We start from the raw sequence: 22,680 nt of genomic DNA on the forward strand, positions 1-22,680 counted from the left end.
AGTCTATCAAACATTTAAAAGAAGATTTGATACTTATTCTCAAACTTTGACAAAAATATTGAAGAAGAGGCAATATTTCCTAACACATTTTTTGAAGCCAACATACCCTGATACCAAAAACTGGCAAGAATAACACACACACACACACACACACACACACACAAACTGCAGACAAATATCTTTGATGAATACAGATATTAAAATCTTAAAATATAGCAAATTTAATACAACAATATGTTAAAAAATTATATATTACAAGCAAGTGAGGTTTACTCCAGAGGCACAAGGATGGTTCAACATATGCATATTGGTCAATTTAATACATCACATTAAAAAAATAAAGGATAAAAATTATATGGTTATATCAACAGATATAGAAAAAGTGTTTAAGATATAATATTTGACCTGGCCGGTTGGTTTAGTGGTAGAGTGTTGGCCAGGCATGTGTTAGTCCCAGTTTGATTCACGGCCAGGGCAGACAGGAGAAGCGCCTGTTTCTCTACCATTCCCCCTCTCCTTTCTCTCTATCTCTATGTTCCCCTCCTGTAGCCAAGGCTCCACTGGAGCAAGTTAGCCTGAGTGCTGAGGATGGGTCTGTTGGCTCTGCCTCTGGCACTAGAATGGCTCTGGTTGCAACTGAGCAATGCCTTAGATGGGCAGAGCATCACCCCCTAGTGGGCATGCTGGGTGGATACCAGTCAGGTGCATGCAGGGAGTCGGTTTCTGTCTCCTCGCTTCTCACTTAAGAAAATACAAAAAAAAATACAATATTCAATTATGATTAAAACACTCAAAGCCCTGGCCAGTTGGCTCAGTGGTAGAGCATCCACCTGGCATGTGGAAGTCCCAGGTTTGATTACCAGCCAGGGCACACAGGAGAAGCACCCATCTGCTTCTTTACCCTTTCCCGTCTCCTTTCTCTTTATCTCTCTCTTCCTCTCCTGCAGCCAAGGCTCCACTGGAGCAAGGTTGGCCTGGGCATTAAGGATGGCTCCATGGTCTCCACCTCAGGCACTTGAATGGCTCTGGTTGCAGCAGAGCAATGACCCCTGGCAGGCTTGCTAGGTGTATCCCGGTCGGGTGCATGCGGGAGTCTTTCTGCCTCCCTGCTTCTCACTTCAGAAAAATCAAAACAAAAAAAAAAAACAAAAAACAACACAACAAAAAACCACTCAATAAAACGGGAATAGAGAAAAATACCTAAACATAATAAAGGTCATATATGACAAACCTTTTAGCTAATATTATACTAAATGTTGCAAACCTGAAAGTTTTTCCTCTAATATCAGGAACAAGACAAAGATGTTTGCTCTCACCACTGTTATTGAACATAGTACTGGACGTCTTAGCCAGAGCAGTTAGCAACAGAAAGAAATAAAAGGCATCCAAATTGGGAGTGAAGAAGTAAAATATCACATTTTGCTGGTGACATGATTCTTTACATAAAAAAAACCCAAAGACTTCATCATAAACTATTAGAAACAATAAACAAATACAGGAAAGTAATAGGATTCAAATGAATTTACATTAATCCATAGCATTCCTATATACTAACAATAAAATTTCAGAAAAAGAAATGGAAAGAGCCATTGATTCTTACTTTCATGAAGGCTTATGTGACTGACACACTGCTTCTTAGCTGAAGAAGTTAATTAGAGAAAACACTTAAGTGACAGAAAGAACAGTTAATTGACAACTCTTTCTTTTAGATAGCAATAATGTAATAGATTCTTGCATAATAAGGAATAATTTATCAGGAGTGCTACAGCATTATCTTTCCTCAAATAGTGTTACAATTTGTGGTTCCATAGCTACTTATGAAGTAGTGCAGTATGCATAATTTTTACCACAGTGACTAAGAATGATTTTATAATAATAAATAATGTACATTAATCTATAGGTAGATGTATAAACTGTAATATCCTTTTTTTACATTGGCAATGATATGGACACTGAACATTAGAACCATAAACAGTTTTATATTTTAAAATGTTTTATCAGATTTAATGAAATGTTCCAGAATTTTAAAAGTGTTCATCTTTATTGAAATTAATTCATTGAAAAAATTTAAATACATGATTTTTATTCATCTTTTAATTCAATAAATAAATTTGAAATACATTAAAGCATAAAATTAACAAAAATAAAAACATTTTATATTTAATTTATATTATAGACAAAATATTGTATGTTTTGTGCACTTTGAATACAATTATGTTTTTAATCTTTTTGATTACTATTAGTAATAAAACAAACTGAAAATCTGGATTTTAACAATATAATTCAAGATTAATGTAAGTAAAATCAATTTTATAGAATATATAATATGTTTTAAATTAACCTGTCTTATTTTATTAATTACCCCAAATCACTATTTATACCACTTCAAGACAGGGTTGCCAGGTGGATCCAAGCCGGAATGGTGTTGTATATACCTTTAAACATATAAAATTTATAACTGTATACATATTTATTTTATTTTATTTTTTTAAATGAGAACAGGGGTGATAGTGAGACAGACTCCCACATGCGTCCCGGCTGGGATCCATTTGGCAACCCTGTCTTGGACTCATGATAGAATCAACCAAGCTATTTTTAGTGCCTGAGCTGATGCGGTAGGGCCAATGCTATACTCAGCATCCAGGGCGAATGCTCGAACCAACTGAGCTACTGGCTATGAGAGGGGAAGAGGGAGTGAAGGAGGAGAGCGAGGGAAGAGAAGCAGGTGGTCATTTCTCTTGTGTGCTCTGACTGGGAATCAAACCTGAGAAGTTCATATGCCAGGCTGATGCTCTATCCACTGATCCAACAGACCAGGGCCTGTGCATATATTTTTAAATTATTTTTTTATGAGAATATATCTTGATTTAAAATTAAACATAGTTAAACTTATTATGTATACTATTTATTGCAGAGCTGTGATACATGTGCCTCCATTTATAGTCTTCTCCTTTAGGGGTAGATTAAGTTAAGGTATTAAACAATTTCAATTAAAATGACTTATATTTTCAAATTTTATAGTCTTCTCCAAGAACTTAGAAAGAGTCCATGAAGGTGAGTAGTTTCATTTACTTTAGGGTAATTCTTACCTGCCTTGGTCCTATAGACAGGGATGAGGTACATCATTCCCATTAGATAACCATATGGTGTCTGCTTGGCTTTCGACTTCATGACCATTTAACCATACAGTCATCATCAGTATGTATTTAGTGTACTGAGCTGCCCTGATGTTTAGTTCAAATTTAAGTTCTGCTACATTCTATCAATGTTTCCTTACACAATCGCCCTCAGTCTTCTTTTTCTGATCTCTACAATGAAAGAATTAAAATAAACCATCATGTACTTCTTGGGTTCAAAACTAGGCTTCTATAAAAACTAGAAATCCAATAATAATTGATTTTAAAATTTCCTTATTCCCTTATATAACAGTCCAAGGTGGGCATTCTAGTTTGATAGGCAGAACTACTCTATACTGTCTGTTCAAGGTCCCAGGTTTATTCCCCTATGTTGTAACTCCAACCTGAAGTATTGGTGTGGTCTGCATAATGAGAATTTTGTTCTCTTGGATTTCAGCTAGTGGGAAAAAGAAAAAGAATATGTGGGAAGCATCCTCTCACTTTTAAGGCCTGAGTCAAAAGAGGTAATCATACTTTTGGTTGTACTCTATTGGGAAGAACTTACCCAGCCACATCTAAATTCAAACAGGGCTGAGAAAAGCAGTATGGCCAGACAGGAATTTGCTGGGCAAAAATTCCACGTTTATGGCTGAAGAGATACTGTATTGGTGAACAATACCCAATACTTGTAATAATCCCTACATTGTCTTTAAGTTGTGGAATTATTATGATTTTTATGCTTCAAATATTTAACTTATTATATAATGTTTTTGTCAAAAGAACATCTAAAAATTTTATAGTATTAGTACTCAGTAAGGTGTCATATTTTGTTGATTCTTATTACATTTGTGTTATTCCAACTCTCCCCTATTAAGAACTGGAACTTTCATTGTTACACACCTCCCCATGTTTGGGCTGGAAGAATACAGTTGGTATGAATTCTGTGTTTATTTATGAGATTCAGGTAAAGTGTCTCAAAAAATTAGTGCCTTTTATAACTGTTTCTAGAGACAGCTGTTATTGGTGTGTGTTAATACCATATTATAACATTCTACAGGAAAATAGATATGTGACTCTTTTTTTTTTTTGTATTTTTCTGAAGCTGGAAATGGGGAAGCAGTCAGACAGACTCCCGCATGCACCCGACTGGGATCCACCCGGCATGCCCACCAGGGGGCAATGCTCTGCCCATCAGGGCGTCACTCTGTTGCGACCAGAGCCAGTCTAGCACCTGAGGCAGAGGCCATGGGGCCATCCCCAGCGCCCGGGCCATCCCTGCTCCAGTGGAGCCTCGGCTGCGGGAGGGGAAGAGAGAGACAGAGAGGAGGGAGAGGGGGAGGGGTGGAGAAGCAGATGGGCACTTCTCCTGTGTGCCCTGGCTGGAAATCGAACCCGGGACTTCTGCACGCCAGGCCGACACTCTACCACTGAGCCAACCAGCCAGGGCCAGATAATGTGACTCTTTATACTAATGTTCTATTCTTTTCAACTGTAATAATTTGTGTTATACTATTTTTATCACACCTCCATCTGTAACATTAAACTTTCCTTTAAAAAATTAAGTCTAGGCTTGACCTGTGGTGGCACAGTGGGTAAAACATCAACCTGGAATGTTGAGGTCACTGGTTCAAAACCCTGGGCTTGCACAGTCAAGGCACATATAAAAGTTGATGCTTCCTGCTCCTCCACCCTTCATTTTCTCTCCTCTCTCTCTCTAAAAATGAATAAATAAAATCCAAAAAAAGGTCTAGATTCCACACATGACAGCTTCTCTCTCTTTTCTAAAGCATAAAAAAATCAAGAAGAATGAGAACTACATGTTAATTATACTGAAAGCCTTCTTTAAAATTGTACATTTAGACTAATAGACTCAAATACACAAAATTATTCTTCTGGTAAAATTTATGTGCATGATAGTGGCTTGAATTTTTCAAAAATTGATTCATTTTAAGTTGAGGGCAAATTGAACTCATATTAGCTAGTTAAATCATTAAAGTTTACCATTATTGTGTTACATTGATTTGATTATACCAACATGACCAAAACATAGTAAAAACTACATTGTATTTATAAAACTCTATCTTAAATTCTCTCTAGAATGAGTGAAATCCTTAGAACCACTGTAGTAAATGACATCGCTATTTTCATGTTACCTATGCCAGATGTGTTGTTTCTGTTGTTTTATTATATCTTGAAACTATAATTTTCATAAGGCTTCTTTTTTTTATAGTGTATCAAGTAACCAAAAAGAATTCTTAACTATATCTCCTATGGTCAAGAGGAGAGTTCATAAGCTGAGCAAACTTTAGAACAGATTTTTTAAGGTTGTGAAAGGGCTGCTCCAAGTTATCTTCCTCCTTCCTTCCTTCCTTCCTTCCTTCCTTCCTTCCTTCCTTCCTTCCTTCCTTCCTTCCTTCCTTCCTTCCTCTCCCTTCCTTCCTTTGTGAGAGGAAGGGAGGCAGAGAGAGGGATTCCTGCATGCACCCTAACTGAGCTCCACCTGGGAAGCCCACTAGGGGGTAACGTTCTGATCATCTGGGCATTGCTCTATTGCTCAGCAACTGAGCTCTTCTTAGTGCCTGAGGCAAGGCCATGGAGCCATCCTTAGCGCCTGGGGCCAACTCGCTCTGATTGAGCCATGGTTGCACGAGGGGAAGAGAGAGAGAGAGAGAAAGAGAAGCCAGGGGTTGGTGAAGAAGCAGATGGGCACTTCTCCTGTGTGCTCTGACTGAGGATCAAACCCATGATATCTATAGACCAGGCCAATGCTCTGCCACTAAGCCAACCGGCCAGGGGCATTATTTTCATTCTAAAGCAGGAGTTTTAAAAGTGTGGTCCATAGATCAAAATTATCAGCATCACCTGGGAATCTGTTAAAAATGTAAATTCTGAGGCCCCAGACTGGATTTAATGAATCAGAAACTCTAGGAGTAGGTCTCAACAATCACTATTTTACAAAGCTCACTACCAGAGGACTGGGTGGAGGTAGGAGAGGGTAAAGGGAGGATAAATAGTGATGGAAGGAGGCTTGACTTGGGATGGTGAACATACAATACAATTTACAGATGATGCATTATAGAAATGTACATCCAAAACCTACATAATTTTATTAATTAATATCATCCCAATAAATTCAATTAAAAAAAGCTCACACCCCCTTACCCAAGTGAGTGGTTATGATGACCAATAAATTAAAACAAAAACCCCCACAAACTTTTCAATGGATTCCTTAGTTGAAGTCCATTTAAAACTTTGAGGAGCTATTACACATAAATAATTCTAGATATGCTTTTGGTTCCAAACTCTAATTGCAGAAACAAATATCTCAAATAAATGTATGTTTTTATCAATCTCCTCCCACCCAGTTGAGTATTACTTTAAAACAATACAGAGATAATTAAAATCTTATTTTAGAACTTCTTAGTAATACTGGTCTTAAATTTGCTTAGATTAAAGAAATAAAAAAAATCTTCTTGAAACTACTAGTTTCCATTTAACTAAATAACATAAGAAAAGCACAAAGTAATTTAAAAAAATTCTTGTGGTTAAGTTATAATCAAGAAAGACTATACCACTATTTGTCAACCAATAGACATCATCATCAACCTTGTAATCATCAATTTTAATAGAATTTTTAAATTATATAAAAAAATAAGATAAAATAAAAAATATATTTCTTAATTTAACTTGCATAATGAACACCTTAGGTTTAATAACTTGCCTTCTTTTACATTCTGAATTATAATATTTTTTCAACAGTAAACTCCAGGTTTCTAGTGAAAAATCATAGTTGCTAAAACAGTTGATTTGTAAGATATTTTATATCTTACAATGTGCATGTAAAGAAGTATGACATAATTAAGCAGAAATATCACAACTAGGAAGACGATACACTTTCAGGGATCATTTCTATGGTTCATTACTAGAAATATCACAACTAGGCATTATCTGAATAGCTGTTGACATTTGGTGTGATGATAAGGGATGAAGTATTCAACCATATGACTTATGAATTTTAGGTATCCACTCCTAGAACATTAGTTTTATTATTTTTTTAGAAGCAGTTTATAAATTCCTTTCAATTAAAGTTAAAAAAAAGTGGATTGGATATTTTATAGAATTAAAAGATATCTGAGGAATTGTTGAAGTTAGTGTTACAACAGAAAAAGAAATAGATCAATAGAAATACTGGTAATGACATTGCTGTTCTTTGAACTATAGATATAGACTGACTATTCTAGACAAATTGACTTTTTTATCAATTACAGTTGACATTTAACATTATTTTACAATAGTTTCAGGTCTACAGCATACTGGTTAGACATTTATATAATCTTCAAAGTGATCCCTTTATAAGTCTACTACTACCCACTTAGCATTATAGTAAGACATTTTAATTTTTTATTTTTGTATTTCAATTAAAGTTGACATTTAATATTATTTTTAAATAGTTTCAGGTGTATAGCATAATAGTTTGACATTTATGTAAATTATGAAGTGATCCCCAGATAAGTCTAGTATTCACCTGGCATCATACATAGTCATTATAATATTACTGACTTTATTCTTTTTTGTCTTTTTTTAAAATTCATTTTAGAGAGGAGAGAGAGGGGGATAAAAAGAAAGAGAGAGAGAGAGAGAGAGAGAGAAGGGGGAAGGAGCAGGAAGCATCAACTCTCATATATGCCTTGACCAGGCAGGCCCAGGGTTTCGAACTGGTGACCTCAGCGTTTCCAGGTTGATACATTATCCACTGCGCCACCACAGGTCAGGCTACTGAATTTGTTCTTATGCTTTAATTTACAACCTCATGATTAATTTTTAACTAACAACTTGTACTTCTTAATCCCTTCCAGTTTTTCAACAAGATAGCCTACCAATCTGACAACCATCAGTTTGTTCTCTGTACCTATGAGTCAGTTTCTATTTTATTTGTTCATTTTGTTCTTCAGATTCCACCTATGAGTAAAATCATATAGCATTTGTCTTTCTTTCTTTTTTTTTTTTTTTTTGTATTTTTCTGAAGTTGGAAACAGGGAGGCAGTCAGACTCCTGAATGCGCCCGACCGGGATCCACCCGGCATGACCACCAGGAGGCAATGCTCTGCCTATCCGGGGTGTTGCTCTGCTGCAACCAGAGTCATCCCAGCATCCGAGGCAGAGGCCACAGAGCCATCCTCAGCACCTGGACCAACTTTGCTCCAATGGAGCCCTGGCTGCGGGAGGGGAAGAGAGAGACAGAGAGGAAGGGGGGGAGGGGGGGAGAAGCAGATGGGCGCTTCTCCTGTGTGCCCTGGCCAGGAATCAAACCCGGGACTCCTGCACGCCAGGCCGATGCTCTACTACTGAGCCAACCGGCCAGGGCTGCATTTGTCTTTCTTTCTTATTTATTTTACTTAGCATAATACCCTCTTAGTCCATCAATGTGGTATGATTTCATTATTTTTTATGGCAAAGTAATATTCCACATGTGTAAATATACCATAACTTTTATCCAATCATTTATTGATGGCCTTTTAGGTTTCTTTCATATCTTGGCTACTATAAATAATGCTACAATGAACATAGGGTTACATAAATCCTTTTAAAATAATTTTTGGATTTATTTTAATTAATACCTAGAAGTGCAATTACTGGGTCATAGGTATTTCTATTTCCAATTTCTTGAGGAACCACCATACTGTTTTCTGAACTAACATTGGCTGCACTAATTTATAATTCCACTAACAGTGCACAAGTCTTCTCTTTTCTCCACATTTCTGCCAACACCTGTTTGTGGTTTTATTGATGATATCAATTCTGACAGGTATGATTTGACATATCATTGTAGTTATAATTTGTATTTCTATAATGATTAGTTACATTGAACATCTGTACACATGTCTGTTGGCCATCTGTATGTCCTCTTTGGAGAAGTGCTTCTGCCCATTTTTTTTTCCTTGTACATTCTTTTTTTTTTTTTATTAAATTTAATGCAGTGACATTGATAAATCAGGGTACATATGTTGAGAGAAAATATCTCTAGATTATTTTGACATTTGATTGTGCTGTATACCCCTCCCCCAAAGTTAAATTGTCTTCTGTCATCTTCTATCTGGTTTCTTTGTGCCCCTCCCCTCCCCTAACCCCTCTCTCCTTCTTCACCCCTTCCCCCCTCCCCCAACCTTCGGCCCCTGTTGCCATCACATTCTTGTTCATGTCTCTGAGTCTCATTTTTATGTCCCTTCTATGTATGGATTCATCTTAGTTTTTTTTTTTTTTTTTCTGATTTACTTATTTCACTCCGTATAATGTTGTCAAGGTCCATCCATGTTATTGTAAATGATCTGATGTCATCATTTCTTATGGCTGAGTAGTATTCCATAGTATATATGTACCAAAGTTTTTTAATCCACTCGTCCTCTGACGGACACTTGGGCTGTTTCCAGATCTTCGCTATTGTGAACAATGCTGCCACAAACATGCGGGTGCATTTCTCCTTTTCGAGCCGTTCTATGGTGTCCTTGGGGTATATTCCTAAAAGTGGGATAGCTGGGTCAAAAGGCAGTTCAATTTTCAGATTTTTGAGGAATCTCCATACTGTTTTCCACAGTGGCTGCACCAGTCTGCATTCCCACCAGCAGTGCAGGAGGGGTTCCCTTCTTTCTCCCACATCCTCGCCAGCACTTATTCTGTGTTGTTTTGTTGATAAGCGCCATTCTGACTGGTGTGAGGAGATATCTCATTGTGGTTTTAATTTGCATTTCTCTAATGATTAGTGATGTTGAGCATTTTTTCATATGCCTATTGGCCATCTGTATGTCCTCTTTGGAGAAGTGTCTATTCATCTCTTTTGCCCATTTTTGGATTGGGTTGTTTGTCTTCCTGATGTTGAGTTTTACAAGTTCTTTATAAATTTTGGTCATTAACCCCTTATCAGACATATTGTCAAATATATTCTCCCATTGTGTAGTTTGTCTTTTTATTCTGTTCTTGTTGTCTTTAGCTGTGCAAAAGCTTTTTAGTTTTATATAGTCCCATTTGTTTATCCTGTCTTTTATTTCACTTCCCCGTGGAGATAAATCAGCAAATATATTGCTCTGAGAGATGTCGGAGAGCTTACTGCCTATGTTTTCTTCTAAGATGCTTATGGTTCACGGCCTACATTTAAGTCTTTTATCCATTTTGAGTTTATTTTGTGAGTGGTGTAAGCTGGTGATCTAGTTTCATTTTTTTTGCAGGTAGCTGTCCAATTTTCCCAACACATTTGTTAAAGAGGCTGTCTTTACTCCATTGTATTTCCTTACCTCCTTTGTCAAATATCAGTTGTCCATAGAACTGTGGGTTTATTTCTGGGTTCTCTGTTCTGTTCCATTGATCTATATGCCTGTTCTTATGCCAGTACCAGGCTGTTTTGAGTACAATGGCCTTGTAGTATAACTTGATATCAGGAAGTGTGATACCTCCCACTTTATTCTTCTTTTTTAAGATTGCTGAGGCTATTCGTGTCCTCTTTTGGTTCCATATAAATTTTTGGAATATGTGTTCTATATCTTTGAAGTATGTCATTGGTATTTTAATTGGTATTGCATTGAATTTATAGATTGCTTTGGGTAATATAGACATTTTAATTATGTTTATTCTTCCTAACCATGAGCACGGTATATGCTTCCACTTGTTTGTATCTTCCTTGATTTCTTTTATCAATGCTTTGTAATTTTCCGAGTACAAGTCTTTAGTCTCCTTGGTTAAGTTTACTCCTAGGTACTTTATTTTTTTGGTTGTAATTGTGAAGGGGATTGTTTCCTTAATTTCTCTTTCTGACTGTTCATTGTTGGTGTATAAAAATGCTTCTGATTTCTGAGTATTGATTTTATATCCTGCCACTTTGCTGAATTTATTTATCAGGTCCAGTAGTTTTTTGACTGAGACTTTAGGGTTTTCTATATACAATATCATATCATCTGCAAATAATGATAGTTTTACTTCTTCTTTTCCAATTTGGATGCCTTTTATTTCTTCTTCTTTTCTGATTGCTGTGGCTAGGACTTCCAGGACTATGTTAAATAAGAGTGGTGAAAGGGGGCACCCCTGCCTTGTTCCTGATCTTAAGGGTATTGCTTTTAATTTTTGCCCATTGAGTATGATGTTGGCTGTGGGTTTCTCATAGATGGCTTTTATCATGTTGAGGTATGTTCCCTGTATTGCCACTTTGCTGAGAGTTTTGATCATGAATGGGTGCTGGATTTTATCAAATGCTTTTTCTGCATCTATTGAAATTATCATATGGTTTTTCTCCTTCTTTTTGTTTATGTGATGAATAACATTGATTGATTTACGAATATTGTACCAGCCTTGCCTCCCCAGAATAAATCCCACTTGATCATGGTGTATGATTTTTTCCATATATTGTTGGATCTGGTTTGCTAATATTTTGTTGAGGATTTTAGCATCTATATTCATCAGAGATATTGGCCTATAATTTTCTTTCTTTGTGTTGTCTTTGCCTGGTTTTGGAATCAGAATTATGCTCGCCTCATAAAAGGAGCTTGGAAGTCTTCCTTCCTCTTGAATTTTTTGAAATAGTTTGAGAAGGATAGGAGTTAGTTCTTCTTTGAATATTTGGTAGAATTCCGTTGTGAAGCCATCGGGCCCCGGACTTTTCTTTGTTGGGAGTTTTTTGATAACTGTTTCGATCTCATTTGGTGTAATCGGTCTGTTTAGGTTTTCTGATTCTTCCAGATTGATTTTTGGAAGATTGTACGTTTCAAGGAATTTGTCCATTTCATCTAGGTTGTCTAGTTTTTTGGCATACAGTTCTTCATAGTATTTCTTACGATATTTTTGTATTTCTGTTGTGTCAGTTGTTATTTCTCCTCTCTCATTTCTAATTTTATTTATTTGAGTCCTCTCTCTCTTTTTCTTGGTGAGGTCTACTTAAGGTTCATCAATCTTGTTTACCTTTTCAAAGAACCAGCTCCTAGTTTCATTGATCCTCTGTATTGTTTCTTAGCCTCTATGTCATTTATTTCTGCTCTGATCTTATTATTTCCTTCCTTCTACTACATTTGGGCTTTACTTGCTGTTCTTTTTCTAATTCTTTTAGATGCAGGGTTAAGTTGTTTATTTGAGCTTTTTCTAGCTTCTGAAAGTGTGCCTGTAGTGCTATGAACTTCCCTCTCAGCACTGCTTTCGCTGTGTCCCATAAATTTTGAGTGGTTGTATGCTCATTGTCATTCGTTTCTAGGAATTTTTTTATTTCTTCTTTGATCTCATTCTTAATCCATTCATTATTTAACACCCTGCTATTTAGTTTCCATGTGTTTGAGAATTTTTGAGCTTTTCTGCTGTGATTCATTTCTAGTTTCATGCTGTTGTGATCGGAGAAGGTGCTTGATAAATTTCAGTCTTCTTAAATTTGTTGAGAGCACTTTTGTGCCCTAACATGTGGTCTATCCTAGAGAATGTACCATGAGCACTTGAAAAGAATGTATATTCTGCTGCTTTAGGGTGAAAGGATCTGAAGATATCTATTAAATCGAGTTGATCTATTGTTTCCAATAAGTCTGCTGTTTCTTTGTTAATTTTCTTTCTTGAGGATCTATCTAGTGATGTTAGTGGGGTATTGAAATCCCCTACTATTATAGTATTGCTGTTGATCTCGCCCCTTTAAATCCATCAAAGTCTGTTTTATTATATTTTGGGTGCTCCTATATTAGGTGCATAGATATTTATAATAGTTATATCTTCCTGTTGGATTACTCCCTTTATCATTATGTAGTGGCCTTCTTTATCTCTTACTATATTCTTTGTTTTAAAGTCCAATTTGTCTGATATAAGTATTGTTACCCCAGCTTATTTTTCATTTCCGTTTGCATGAAATGTTTTTTTCCATCCTTTTACCTTCAATCTATGTGTGTCTTTAGTTCTAAGGTGTGTCTCTTGTAGACAACATATGTATGGGTCCTGTTTTCTTATCCACGCAACTACCCTACGTCTTTTGATTGGATCATTTAATCCATTTACATTTAAGGTTATTATTGATATGTAGTTGTTTATTGCCATTTTCTTCTTTAAAGGTGTATTCCTTCTTTTTTGCTATATTCGTTTCCAACTTTGATCTGTTTACATCAGGCCCCTTAACATTTCTTGCAGTGTTGGTTTGGTTGTAATGAATTCCTTGAGTTGTTTTTTGTCTGGGAAGCTTTTTATTTCTCCTTCGATTTTAAACAATAGCCTTGCTGGATAAAGTAGTCTTGGTGTAGGTTCTTGTTCTGCATTACTTTGAATATTTCTTGCCATTCCCTTCTGGCCTCAAGTGTTTCTGTTGAGAAGTCGGATGTCATCCTTATGGAGGCTCCTTTGTAGGTGATAACTTTTTTTTCTCTTGCAGCTTTTAATATTTTCTCTTTATTGTTTAGCTTTGGTATTTTAATTATGATGTGTCTTGGTGTAGGTTTCTCTTTAATGGAGTTCTCTGTGCTTCTTGGACTTGTAAGAGTTTCTCTTGCATTAATTTAGGGAAGTTTTCAGTTATGATATGATTGAACAAAGTCTCTATCCCTTGTTCTTTTTCTTCTTCTTCAGGAACCCCTATGATGCGAATGTTATTTCTCTTCATGTTGTCACAGAGCTCTCTAAGTGTTTCCTCTGACTTTTTGAGTCTCTTTTGTCTTTTCTTCTCTGCTTTCATGCTTTCATTCCAGTTGTCCTCCAACTCGCTGATTCGATCCTCTGCTGTATCCATCCTGTTTTTAATTCCTTCCATTGTGGTCTTCATTTCTGATATTGTATTTGTCATCTCTGACTGATTCTTTTTTAATATTTCAATATCCTTTTTTATACTTGCTATTTCTTTATTTAGGTTTTCAAACTGCCCCCTCCATTGTTGTTCTAAGATCCCTAAGCATCCTTACAATCATTATTTTGAACTCGCATCTGGAAGTTTGATTATTTCCCTATCACTCAGCTCATCTCTCAAGGGTTGTCTCTTGTGGTTTCATTTGGGTTGCACTCCTTTGTCTTCTCATAATGGTGTTTTATTTGTAGAGTGCTGAATCTAGGCTGGTGTTTTCTGCCTCCTGTTTTCAGTTGTGTTATTTCTAGGTCTTCTTGGACTTGGTATCAGCTATTATTTGTAATCCACTTTCGGATTTGGGCAGCTTTGAAGGTCTTGATTATTTGTTTTCTTAACAGGTGATAGTCTTGTTAACTGATCTCAGCAGGGGGCTTCCTTGAAACTGTAACCAGGAATTCTGTGGGTGTAACCTGAGACGGCTGAAGGTCTGTTCCACTCAACTAATCTCACTGGGGGCAGGGTTTTTTCTCAGCTTCAGTAGGGGGAGGTGTATCTCAGATCTCCATGGAGACCTGAGTTACTGCCCCTCCTCCCCACTTCTTGTTTTCAGCTGTGTCTTGTTGCGCTGATTGGAGCTGGATAGATGTCCAGAGATCTCTGATCCGGAAGTACTTCAGCTCTGTTTTGTGAAAGGTTCAGTCCCTCCCCCAGCTATGGCCGCCTCCAGCACGAATGAGTCAGCTTTTTTATTTCGTTTCTTGCATACCTTAGCCCCTCACAGTCTGTCCCTCTCTCTGTCCTTTCCACTTGGGAGATAAGCTGGTCTTTTCAACCCACCTTGCTCCCTGGTCGCCAGGTAAGTTGCTATGAGCAGTAATTTCTGCTCTTTTTCCCTCTGTGAAATCCTCTCTGGCTCTCAGCTCAACCCCCCCCCCCCCCCCCCCCCCCCCCCCCCCCCCCCCCCCCAACCCCCCCCCCCCCCCCCCCCCCCCCCCCCCCCCCCCCCCCCCCCCCTGCCGTTCCTGTAAGCAGAGGAGATCAGGCACTCCTTACCAGGTTATTGTGGCTTCCTCTTTGCTCCTTGGTTTTTGAGAGCTGTTCTTGCAGTTCAGTATTAGTTTTTCATGCTGATTTTTCCTAAATTGATTTGTATTCCAGTTTGGTGTTGAGAGCTGGGCGTCTGTGTGTCCGCCTACTCCGCTGCCATCTTCAAAAGCCGCTTCTGCTCATTTTTGAATCAGATTGTTTACCCTTGGTGGTGGTGCTCTGTTGTAGTCTGAAGTCAGCCACTGAGTATGTTCTTTCTGGGGCCTCTTGGGAGGGGCTCCAGGATAGTCCAGTATAGCTGCTACCTGTGAATGGCCTGGCACTACCTGGCAGCAATGACAAAGTGATCTATAATTACAAGCTTGTGCTGGGTTTGGATGCACATGGGAGAGGCCATGTTATGAATGGAGGAAGCTGCCATCAGTACCAGGCCTGGGACCTAAAATAACTCAGCAAAAGGCCCAGGGTACCCCATGGTCTGCTGCTCTGCCTGACTGCATGTAAGGCTCAGGTGGAAGACAGGTGAGGTGAGGCAGTATTCCAAGAAGTCACCAGGGTGATGTGAGTGGTGTTATTCAGGCTAATGCAGATTAAGGTTTGGCTGTGTGGGAGGAGGGATCAACACAGGGATAATGGTGACTGTCTTTCCAGCCGAAGTCCTGAAGACACACTGTCATTCTCTTCCTGTGTCTCTGGCACCTCATGGGCTGCTGTCTCTCACCAGAGCTCAAGGTGAATATCTGCAAATGAAAGATTGCCCTGGACCTTTAAGAGGACATCTGGGTTTCCAGCAGCCTTCTGTCTAACTTGGGTGTACAGAATCCCCATGGACTTTCACAGACAGATTTAGGTGGGCTCCTCTTTCCAGCAATGGTGTTCCAGTCTGAGAAGCCTGGAAGTGTGTGACTATATCTTGCTCCTCATAGAGTCCCACCCTATTCTTAACTTTCACATGTTTGTGTAGGGCCAGCATGTTTCACATCTCATCCCTCCTGTAGTTATAGAACTTCTGTTCAGCTAGTCGTAAGACAGTTCTCCAGGTTGACTGTTTTCTAATTTAGTTGTAACTTTGATGTAGTTATGGGAGAAACAGTGTTTATCTACTCCAACATCTTTACCATAACTGACTATTGGTTTTTCAGTAATTCATATTAAAGTAGAACAAAACTCTAAGTAGGACAGAACAGATTAGCAAATGGCAAGAAAAAAGATAAAAAAGACAGACCTATAGCAGGTAAGAAACATTTAGTTAATCATTCTTGAATCAAGATTTAATCAATATCATATCCATTTATTTAACAAATATTTATTAAATGTTTGTAATGATCTAGTCATTGTTAATAGCAAAGAATTTCTTTATTAAGTAATATGAAAAATCCACCAAATAATTACATTGTCTGACATAGGGAGTGCATACATGTATCTGTGTGTGTGTGGTGTGCTTAGGTTAACTTTAAATTACTGTGTGTCTCATAGTAGTTTCAATCATCTATATTAGTTTTATTTTTGTTTAATAAATTCTGTTAAAGAACACTTACAAATATTATAAGAAGAGGAACATGAAACTTCCAATTAATAATTTTATTGATCCCTGAAATATTCTTCCAGGTAAACAACAACTTTTAGATCTAAACAGAGATCCATTCTTGTTTTATTACCCTAAAGTGATTAATTCTTACCAGTCTCCCTGTTTACATATCTTCTTTCCTGACGAGAAATGAAACTCAATGTTGTCATATGACAATGGAAAAATAACAAAGGTGCATGGAAAAGACTGAACCCAGTGTTATTTTCAACCCTTGATGAGTAAACAGAAAGAAAAAGACTTATCTTGATGCAGCCCCATCTGAGGTAGACTACTAAACTTTTTCATATATAATATTATTATTCTTATTTAAAAATAAGAATCTAGTGTTTGACAAAGCCACCATAGCTATTTTAGGATTGTCCACAGAACTTCTGAGTCAGACTATAGACTTGCACATAGGGTTAGAGTTTCATTGTCAATTATGAAAAGGGTAAGAGTATAATCATGAGATAAGGACATACTTGAGGAGACACATCCAAGACTTGTACTATAAGAAACTTTCTATTTTCTCTCTTCTATTGAAAATTCAGGAATTTCAATTGTGAAATTGAATTGTGCACAATTTGAATTGTGCCTATGTCAAGAAGCAGTGGCAGAGAGAAAATCAGTATCTCATCTCCTGAGGCTGGAGGGGAGCAATGGTGTCACAAATAAAGAGTTTTTTAATAGAAAGACCAAAAGTTGTAGGACCGGTGTTATTATAGGTTACATAACAGTGATTTGAATAGTACAATTAGTGAATGGGTATCTTAAAGGAAATATTTTTTATAATAGACTTGATTTTATCAAAAATACTAATTATAAACTTTTTGAAAATGATTCTGTTAAACATTCTAGAAGAAATACATAATCTAAGAAGTAAGTCACTCTGGAAACAAATATTTTTCTTTGGAAATGCTAGAAAAGAAAGACTAATTTTTTTTTCATAACCTGATTTACTGAATATATAACTCTAAAATGCCTGTTTCCTTATCATCTAATGATCTTTTTCTTTTTAACTATTAGAGAAAATGAGAGACTCTATGGTAAATAACAATATAAATCAATAGTAAATAATATATTTTTATATACTCATTGCCAACTGGAACCTGTATGCATTCAGTTTTTCAAACAATGTGCATTTGTTTCTACTGTTTTATATAAATAGGTAAAATATGATAATAACTTAAATAAAGAATGAAAATTTTAGCTCATATTAGTTGTTTTTACATACAATCTTATTGTTATCAATATATAAATTCAATAAAATTATATGATAGCCATAACAATTTAGGCTTGGTTTTCTAACCAATAAATAGAACACAATGCTGCCTGACCAGTGGTGACACAGTAGATGAAATGTGACTACTGGGGAACATGGAGGTTGTCTGTTCAAAGCCCCAGAGCATTGAGGTTTGCTGGCTTGAGCAGGGATTGGGATCATCCATACGATCCTAAAGCTTGCCAGCATGAGGCCAAATGTTACTGGCATGAAAAAGCCCAAAGTCTGGCTTTTGAGCAAGAATACACTGGCGTGGACCCAGTCAAGGCACATACAAGAAGCAATCAATGCACAACTTAAGTGAAAGCAACTACCAAGTTGATGCTTCTCACCTTCTCTCAACCTTCCTCTCATTCTCTTTCACTTTCTCAAAAAAAAAAAAAAAAAAGACAGACACAAAACTTTTACCTATTGAAAGGGTTTCTTCAGGATCAAATTTGAAAAAATATATAAAAATCCTGTACATATTACCTGTCATACCTAAAGGTACATAAATTTATAAATAATATGCAAAAATGAACAAAAAAATAACCATTTTAAGTTATAGTGGCACCAAATTTCATACAAATTCCAATTTAATTTACAGATAACTTGTCTTAGAGTTGGCAAGTTTTAACTTATTGATTCAATCTTTTAAAAATAATTTAATTCTTAACTTCATTTGACACACGAACATTATAGAAATGTATACTTTTATGCCTATGAAGCCAACTATAATTTTAAAAATTCTTTACTGAAAAATAGATCATAAATACAGAAGGGAAGATATATAAAACAATACTTAAAAAAAAACACTCGGCCCTGGCCAGTTGGCTCAGTGGTGGAGTGTCAGCCTGGCATGCAGGAGTCCCAGGTTCGATTCCCGGCCAGGGCATACAGGAGAAGCGCTCATCTGCTTCTCCACCCCTCCCTCCTTTCTCTCTGTCTCTCTCTTCCCCTCCTGCAGCCAAGGCTCCATTGGAGCAAAGTTGGCCTGGGCACTGAGGATGGCTCTGTGTCCTCTGCTTCAGGCACTAGAATGGCTCTGGTTGCAACAGAGCAGCACCCCAGATGGGCAGAGCATCGCCCCCTGGTGGGCATGCCAGGTGGATCCCGGTCAGGCGCATGTGGGAGTCTGTCTGACTACCTCCCTGTTTCCAGCTTCAGAAAAATACAAAAAACAAAACAAAACAAAAAAACACTCAGTCACCACCCAGGCTGAGTAATAGAATATTGCATATTCCAAGATTCCTTTGTGTGCTCCTTTTCCAAATACGTCTCCCTTCTTTATCACTTTCAATTTTATCACTTCTGTATGCTTGCTTTTGAATCTTATATGAATGAAAAGATATATATTTTCTGTGTTTTGATTTTTGTCCAACTATTACCTTTGTGAGATTTATCTAATTTATTGTGTGCATCCATAGTTCATTCCTTGTCTAATTATATTCTGCTTTGTAAGTATATAATATTTACTAATTCTACTACTGATAATCATTTGGGTTATTTCAGTTGTTTAATTATTATAATAAATGTTGCTGGGAACACTCTTGCTCATGTGTTCTACTGAATATTTACAAGAGTTTAAAAATTACCTTGTTTTGGAATTGTGGATTTTAAGATATGTGGATCTTCAACTTAGATTTACCGAACTCTTTTACCATAAAAATTAGTGATACTTCCAGTTACTGAACATACTCAATAGTAAAAGGAAATGTTTGATTTTCTTTTCTTTTTTTTTTTAAATTTTTTTGGCCAATCTGGTGAGTGTGCATTGGTATATTATGTATTGGAGTTGAAGATTTTTTATAATGTGATTAAATACCTTTGCAATGATTTATCTGACATGTGGATTTCTCCTCAAATCATTTTTCTTTGCTTTTATCTGTTCTTTGATATTAATCTGTAGGTATACTTTATATATTCTGGATAGACAATCCTTAATTGATTACATACATTAACACCTTCTTCTGTGTGACCTGTTGCTTTTTTCTTTCCTGTACCTCTTAATAAACAAAATTTATACATTGTAATGTAGTTATTTATAGGCAATAACTTTTATACCTTATTTAGGAAATCTTTCTTATATTATGGTCATAAAGATATTAACCTACTTTATTCCATTAATTAACTAATTATTCTATAATTTTTCATATTTTTAAATTAATTTTAATGGGGTGACATTGATAAATCAGGGAACATCTGTTCAGAGAAAACATCTTTAGGTTATTTTGACATTTGATTATACTGCATTCCCATCACCCAAAGTCCAATTGTCTTCCGTCACCTTCTAACTGGTTTTCTTTGTGCCCCTCCCCTCCCCCAACCACCTCCCTCTTCTCCCCCCGACCCCGTAACCCACACACTCTTGTCCATGTCTCTGAGTCTCATTTTTATGTCCCTTCTATGTATGGAATCATATAGTTCTTAGTTTTTTCTGATTTCCTTATTTCGCTCAGTATAATGTTATCAAGGCCCATCCATGTTATTGTAAATGATTCAATGTCATCATTTCTTATGGCTGAGTAGTATTCCATAGTATATATGTACCAAAGCTTTTTAATTCACTCGTCAACTGACAGACACTTGGGCTGTTTCCAGATCTTCCCTATTGTGAATAATGCTGCGATAAACATGGGGGTATATTTCTTCTTTTCGAACAGTGCTATTCTGTTCTTGGGGTATATTCCTAAAAGTGGTATAGCTGGGTCAAAAGGCAGTTCAATTTTTAATTTCTTGAAGAATCTCCATACTGTTTTCCACAGTGGCTGCACCAGTCTGCATTCCCACCAGCAGTGCAGGAGGGTTCCCTTTTCTCCACATCCTCGCCAGCACTTATTCTGTGTTGTTTTGTTGATGAGCACCATTCTGACTGGTGTGAGGTGATATTTCATTGTGGTTTTAATATGCATTTCTCGAATGATTACTGATGTTGAGCATTTTTTCATATGCCTATTGGCCATCTGTATGTCCTCTTTGGAGAAGTGTCTATTCATTTCTTTAGCCCGTTTTTTGAAAGGATTGTTTGTCTTTCTGGTATTGAGTTTTACAAGTTCTTTATAAATTTTGGTTATTAACCCCTTATCAGAATTATTTTCAAATATATTCTCCCATTGTGTAGTTTGTCTTTTTATTCTGTTCTTATTGTCTTTACCTGTGCAGAAGCTTTTTAGTTTGATATAGTCCCATTTATTTATCCTGTCTTTTATTTCAATGCCTGTGGAGATAAATCGGCAAATATATTGCTGAGAGTGATGTCAGAGAGCTTAATGCCTATGTTTTCTTCTAAGACGCTTATGGTTTTCCGGCTTACATTTAGGTCTTTTATTCATTTTGAGTTTATTTTTGTGAATGGTGTAAGTTGGTGGTCTAGTTTAATTTTTTGGCAGGTAGTTGTCCAATTTTCCCAACACCATTTGTTGAAGAGGCTGTCTTTACTCCAATGTATGCTCCTACCTCCTTTGTCAAATATCAGTTGTCCATAAAAGTGTGGGTTTATTTCTGGGTCCTCAGTTCTGTTCCATTGATCTATATGCCTGTTCTTATGCCAGTACCAGGCTGTTTTGAGTACAATGGCCTTATAATAGAACTTGATATCTGGAAGTATGATACCTCCCACTTTATTCTTCCTTTTCAAGAATGCTGAGGTTATTCATGTTCTCTTTTGGTTCCATATAAATTTTTGGAATATGTCTTCTACATCTTTGAAGTAAGTCTGGTATTTTAATCGGTATTGCATTGAATTTATAAATTGCTTTGGGTAATACAGACATTTTAATGATGTTTATTCTTCCTAACCATGAGCACGGTATATGCTTCCACTTGTTTGTATCTTCCTTGATTTCTTTTATCAATGTTTTATAATTTTCCGAGTACAAGTCTTTAATCTCCCTTGTTAAATTTATTCCTAGGTTTATTTTTTTGGTTGCAATGGTGAAGGGGATTGTTTTTTTTTTAATTTCTCTTTCTGACAGTTCATTGTTAGTGTATAAAAATGCCTCTGATTTCTGAGTATTGATTTTATATCCTGCCACCTTGCTGAATTCATTTATCAGGTCTAGTAGTTTTTTGACTGAGACTTTAAGGTTTTCTATATATAATATCATATCATCTGCAAATAATGATAGTTTTACTTCTTCTTTTCCAATTTGGATGCCTTTTATTTCTTTTTCTTGTCTGATTGCTGTGGCTAAGACTTCCAGGACTATGCTGAATGGAGTGGTGAAAGGGGGCACCCCTGCCTTGTTCCTGATCTTAAGGGGATTGCTTTTAATTTTTGCCCATTGAGTATGATGTTGGCTGTGGGTTTCTCATAGATGGCTTTTATCATGTTGAGGTATGTTCTCTGTATTCCCACTTTGCTGAGAGTTTTGATCATGAATGGGTGCTGGATTTTATCAAATGCTTTTTCTGCATCTATTGAAATTATCATGTGGTTTTTCTTCTTCCTTTTGTTTATGTGATGAATAACATTGATTGATTTGTGAATATTGTACCAGCCTTGCCTCCCAAGAATAAATCCCACTTGATCATGGTGTATGATTTTTTTCATATATCGCTGGATCTGGTTTGCTAATATTTTGTTGAGGATTTTAACATCTAAATTCATCAGGAATATTGGCTTAAAATTTTTTTTGTTTGTGTTGTCTTTGCCTGGTTTTGGAATCAGAATTATACTCGCTTCATAAAAGGAGTTTGGAAGTCTTCCTTCCTCTTGAATTTTTTGAAATAGCTTGAGAGGATAGGAGTTAGTTCCTCTTTGAATATTTGGTAGAATTCACTTGTGAAGCTATCAGGCCCAGGACTTTTTTTGACGGGGGGAGTTTTTTGATAACTGTTTCAATCTCATTTGTTGTAATCAGTCTGTTAAGGTTTTCTGATTCTTCCAGATTAATTTTTGGAAGATTATATG

At 36.5% G+C, this 22,680-nt stretch overlaps 1 protein-coding gene across 3 annotated transcripts in view; it reads right to left on the minus strand.

Moving 5' to 3' along the window:
- The window catches only part of CTNNA3 (catenin alpha 3), a 2,095,157-nt gene that overhangs the window by 681,347 nt on the left and 1,391,130 nt on the right, over nt 1-22,680 (minus strand). The gene's annotated exons all lie outside the window — the stretch shown is intronic.

Source organism: Saccopteryx bilineata, chromosome 9 (genome assembly GCF_036850765.1).
Source record: "Saccopteryx bilineata isolate mSacBil1 chromosome 9, mSacBil1_pri_phased_curated, whole genome shotgun sequence".
NCBI classification, from domain to species: Eukaryota; Metazoa; Chordata; class Mammalia; order Chiroptera; family Emballonuridae; genus Saccopteryx; species Saccopteryx bilineata.